This window comes from Helianthus annuus, chromosome 12, assembly GCF_002127325.2.
Source record: "Helianthus annuus cultivar XRQ/B chromosome 12, HanXRQr2.0-SUNRISE, whole genome shotgun sequence".
Classification (NCBI taxonomy): Eukaryota; Viridiplantae; Streptophyta; class Magnoliopsida; order Asterales; family Asteraceae; genus Helianthus; species Helianthus annuus.
Genome location: NC_035444.2, coordinates 24,618,656 through 24,624,655, shown reverse-complemented (window position 1 = coordinate 24,624,655; position 6,000 = coordinate 24,618,656).

Here is a 6,000-nt window from a genome sequence, read left to right as displayed (position 1 = left end):
TATAAACTGATTACAAAAGTAACATTTTTTTTAATTATTTATACAGGTAATTCCTGAGTGTATACTGCCTAATTTCTATGATTATACTTCAGATGATATAATTTCCATTATAGATGTAGGCAAAAAAATCCTTCACGTCAAGATTGAAACGCTTTTTGGTAAAGTTGGTTTCTCCATTGGGTTTGATGTTATTGTTAATTTGTTTCAATTGGAGGCCGGTTGTTATCTAATATTTACAAGAGGTTTTGCAAATTATTTCCATTTAAGAATTATTGAAAAAAATTGTGTTGAAATTAATTATGCTGATGTACAACTTGATGAGGTAAGTATACATTTGCTTGGTTCTTTGTATATTTAATTACTATATTGTTATTATAATAATTGTTGTATGTTATTTTCAGACAGTAGTTGCACCTATTGATGTAATTGACGAGCCAGCTATTGATGAACACCAAAATGTTCGTGTTTATAAGTTTAGGCGTATGGCTTCTAAAGATTTTGTAAGTTTTAATATTATTTTAGCAAGTACTATATAATAAAAATTATATATATATATATTTTCTAGTCACATAGAAATACATTATTATTTTTATATTCTTCTTCTTATTAATTTTGATTTTATAAACAATACAGCGACTGCCTGATAAGGTTTCAAGTATGGCTAAACTTGGTGCTGATTTAAAACCTATGACCGTTAGACTTTTGCATCTGTCTGAGCAAGACGAGTTTACCAACCGTACCAGACGTGAAAAGAGAGGAGAAAGTTGGCGTTATGCGTTATGCAAATGGTCCAGATTCATGAAACATGCTCGCATTAACGAACGTGATACAATTCACTTTTCTTTTGATGAAACTCATCAAGTGTTGAATGTTGAGTTGGTTGTACCTCACAAAAAAAAAGAGTAGTGATTAATTGTTTTACATTTAAGTTTTGGATATTTGGTTTTTGTATGATAATACATTTACTTTGTTATGTTTAATAGTTTTTAAATGTTTATTCATACACCTTGTTCATCATAGAATTTTTCGTTTATTAATGTATATGTATATATTTATTTGGTTACAAAGATAGATTGTCAACCCGTGAGTATTCACGGGTTATAACCTAGTATGTAACAAATAAGAAAACAATCAATAATTTTAACATGACTGATAAAGACATTAAAATTAGATTTTGTTAACAATCAATAAGTTTAACATGACTGATAAAGACATTAAAATTAGATTTTGTTATACGTAATATTTTTTTTTGAACGGCCATGATGATATAAAATGCCGTAAATAATAAATAATTAGTAAATAAGAATCTTTCCAAACAGTCAATCTATTTTTAAACTTGATATAAAAATGTCAATACACCATATCATCAAGCATCTAGTTGAAATTGTTGTATGCAATACCCTTATTAATGCAATAAGAAACTTCAAATTAAAGTTACACCTTATATATGTAATGAAATAATAGGATATAATAAACTACCTTATATATGTAATGAAACTAGTTGATGCCCCGCCCGCGTTACATGATGATGACTGAATAATTCTCAATCAATTAAAAAAAACTACTATAATTTTGCTAGAAAAAAAAAAACTAAAACGATGATAATAACGTAATTTTGGGCTCAGAGCAAAACTGTAATTTTTCAGGACTAATGAGCGAGTGTTGGGCAGCTCCTTGACACAAAAAAAAAAAAATAAATCGAGTCAACCAATTAAAACAATTTTTTATAGTTTTGCTAAAAGAAACTAAAACGATGGGAAAAACGTTATATTGAACTGAGGGCGAAATCATAATTTTATTTCAGGGATAAAATCGTAAATTAGATGGACCAATGGGGCCAGGCAGCTGCCGGCATGACTGTATTTTTACACTGGGGGCAAAATTGTAATTTAACCAGGAAAACAAACAAAAATGATGGAGAAAATGTAAATTTAAGTTGAGAGCAAAATCGCAACTTGGCTATGAGAAAAAACTAATGGCAAAACTGTAACTTTAAACGGGGCAAAATCGTAATTTTGAACCGAGTGCAAAATTGAAATTTTTAGATTAGAGCAAATGCGTAAATGTATTTTTAAGTGGGGGTAAGAACATAAGTCTGAACTGACGGCAAAATCGTAATTTTAAAGAGAAAAAGCTAATGGGAAAACTATAAACTTAAACGGGGCAAAATCGTAATTTTGAACCGAGGGAAAAATTGAAATTTTTATCTTGGAGCCAAAGCGTAAATTTATTTTTAAGTGGGGGTAAAAACATAATTTTAAACTGATGGTAAAATCATAATTTTAAATTTTAAAGCGGGATAAAATCGTAAATTTGTTGGGCCAATAGGGGAGTGTCAGACAGCTGCCTGGCACGATTATCTTAGCCGTCCATTTGAGCCAATAAATGTAAACCACTATTACCGCCCTTGAAAATGTATGTATTGAAAATGAAAATGAAAATAATAGGATATAATAAACTACAATGGAATATGTACACAAACTAGTTGATGCCCCGCCCACGTTGCGGGGCGATGGCCGAATAATGAGCGAGTGTTAGGTAACTCATTGATACGGAAAACAATTAAATCGAGTCAACTAATTAAAACAAAACACTTTTATAGTTTTGATAAAAAAAAAACTAAAACAATGAGAATATTGTAATTTTTAACTGAGGGAACGTTGTATTTTTTTGCCTGAGGTAAAATCGTAATTTGCCAAAAGTTAAAGTGATGGTAGCACTGTAAATTTGAATCTGAGGCAAAATTGTAAATTTTCACAGGGGCAAATTCGTAATTTTGAACTTGGGGTAACAGCGTAATATAAATTTAAATTAAGGGCACAATCGTAATTTTAAGCTGGAGGCAAAACCATAATTTTATTTTGAACCGAGGGCAAAATCGTAATTTTGAGTTGGAGGCAAAAACATAATTTTATTTTGAACTGGGGAAAAAACGTAATTTTGAACTGAGTGCGAAATTATAATATTTTAAACGGGGAAAATCACATTTTTTAACAGAGGGCAAGATCGTAATTTTTAGCTGGGGGCAAAAACAATTTTTTTTTGAACTGGGGACGAAAAGGTAATTCTGAGCTGAGGGCAAAACCATAATTTTATTTTGAATCGAGGGAAAAATCGTAATTTTTAGCTGGGGGCAAAAGCGTAATTTTATTTTAAGCTGGGGGCAAAAACGTAATTTTAAAGAGGGGCAAAAACGTTATTTTAAAATGGATATAAAATAATAAACTGGTTGGTCCAATGGGGGAGTGCCAGCCAAAATCGTAATTTTGAACTGATGGCAAAATTGTAATTCTGAGATGGGGACAAAAGCGTAATTTTATTTTGAGCTGGGGGCAAAACGGTAATTTTAAATGGATAAAAAATAATAAACTGTTTGGTCCAATGGGGGAGTGCCAGGCTGCCTGGCACTATTCCCCCATTTGATAAATGTGGTAAAACACGGGCTTCTTCTGATATTGATTCTGCTTCTTTCAATCTTTTTGATGAATGAACTATATAACGCAGTCGTTCCTTTCCTAGCTAAGTCGGGGGACAGCGGAACTAAACCACTGCCGGGTCCCTCCGACCAGAATAAATGTATGTATAGTAAATAAATACGTAAAGAATCAATACGTTTGACATGACTGATAAAGCATTAAAATTAGTTTTTGTTACATGACTGATAAAGACATTAAAATTAGTTTTTGTTACACGTTGCAAGATATATTTTTAAACGTTGGTGATGATAAAAAATGTCGATAATAATAACTAATTAGTAAATAAGAATCTTTCCAAACTGTCAATTTATTTTTAAACTTTATTTAAAAATGCCAATTCACCATATCATCAATAAGAAACTTCAAATTAAATTTACACTTGATATATAGAATGAAATAAACGAAAGCAAATACAGGAAATAATCGAAACATCGTTAAAAACCCTACTATAGGGGGTGTTTGGGGTTGAGTTTTGAAAATAGATTATGCGTTTTGAATAATCAGAATCAGATAATTAGCTGTAACAAAACGTGCTGCAGAAAGATAGTGTTTGGATTTGATTATGTTGTTTGATATCACAATAATCAGATAATCAACATTGTTTGGATTTGATTATGTTGTTTGATATCGCAATAATCAGATAATCAACTATTTGAGTGTTTGGCAAGTATATATATTTCAAAAAAATAAATAAGTGAAAACGTAAAAAATCAGTTTTTGGATTATCACGTTTTCCTGCAGCAAGGGGTGACCTACTTATGGATTATCACGTTTTGAACTCTACAAAACGTAAAAAATCACTTTTTATTAATTTTTTACCAAACACTCAAAATAGATTTTTTACGATTTCAAAACATAATAATCAAATAATCAGGCAATCCCAAACACCCCGAATAGAGAAGAGCAGCCATTTTAGCTTTCGCTGGATTCTAGAGCCTCTTGTCTACTCAAAAAAAAAAAAAAAAAAAAAAAAAAAAAAAAAAAAAAAAAAAAAACCCAAGGTTCAAATTCTAACATAAGATGTATTTTAGTAGTTAGTGATGTAGTCTATGAGTATGAACAATGTAACTTTCGCCTTTAAAAAAATAGAGAAGAGCAAAAAAGGATTCATGCATGTATGAATGAATAGAGTGAACGGGAAAGAAAAAAAATACACAAAAATAACAAGGGACACTTGCTATCTTGGTGAGTTTAAATTTTTTTTTATATGTTGATATTTGTTCCAATATTTTGTTTTAATGTTTGAGTAGGCCTGACAATAAAAACCCATTTTGGTTTTTGGGGTCGTTTTAAAAATGAGGATGGGTCAGGATGAGTTAAAAAATAATTAAAGATGTGTCAGGATGGGTTGTATGATTTCTATTTAAAATAATTCGTGGGTCAGAATGGGACAATGGGTATTACGTTGGGTAAATGAGTAACTTTAAAAAGAAAAATAAAAAAAAATTCTAAAAAGTCAAAAAATAATAAAAAATCCAAAAAAATAAAAAACTCTAAAAAATCCAAACAATTGTAAAAAATCAAAAAATTATAAAAAACAAAAAAAAATCTAAAAAATAATATGAAATTCTAAAAAATAATAAGAGTAAACTGCCATTTTGGTCCCTGTGGTTTGGTCACTTTTGCCACTTTAGTCCAAAACTCAAACTTTTTGCATCTGGTCCCTGTGATTTCAGTTTTATTGCCATTTTGGTCCAAAAATAAAATCAGATCATATTTGTCTTATAAAATCCTGCAATTTTGTCATTTTTATCAGGGGCAAATCAGGTCAAATTTGTCTTATAAAATATGGTATTTATTTATAAAAAAGAAAAGATCATTTTGCCCCTGCGGAAAATGACAAAATAGCAGGATTTTATAAGACAAATATGACATGATTTCATTTTTGGACCAAAATGGTAATAAAACTGAAACCACAGGGACGCAGATGCAAAAAGTTTGAGTTTTGGACTAAAGTGGCAAAAGTGACCAAACCACAGGGACCAAAATGGCAGTTTACTCAAATAATAAAAATATCCAAAAATTTTTAAAAAATAATAAAAAATCCAAAACATTCTTAAAAATCAAAAAATTCTAAAAAAGAAAAAAAAATAATAAAAAATCCAAAAAATTCTAAAAAATCAAATAAATTCTGAAAAATTAAAAAAAATCCAAAAAATAATAAAAAATCCAAAAAATTCTAAAAAATTCTAAAAATAAAAAAAAACTCTAAAAATAAAAAAAATTGTGCAAGTTGATGTTGAACTTCCTATTGTCTTGAAGTGTGACAACAGTGCAGATCTTTCTATTGCTACGAAACATGTGTTTCACGACAAGACAAAGCATTTCGAGATTGATCTCTTCTTTTTTGCGAGAAAAAATAGCTTCGGGTGTGTTTAAAACTACTGTGTTAAGTCAGAAGCTCAACTCGCTAACCTGTTTACTAAAGGTCGCTTGCCTAAAGCTCATACAGAAATGTGTAAGTGTTTGGGAATTGTTATCCTCTTTGCACATTTAAACTGAGCGGGTGTAAAATAACAAGGGA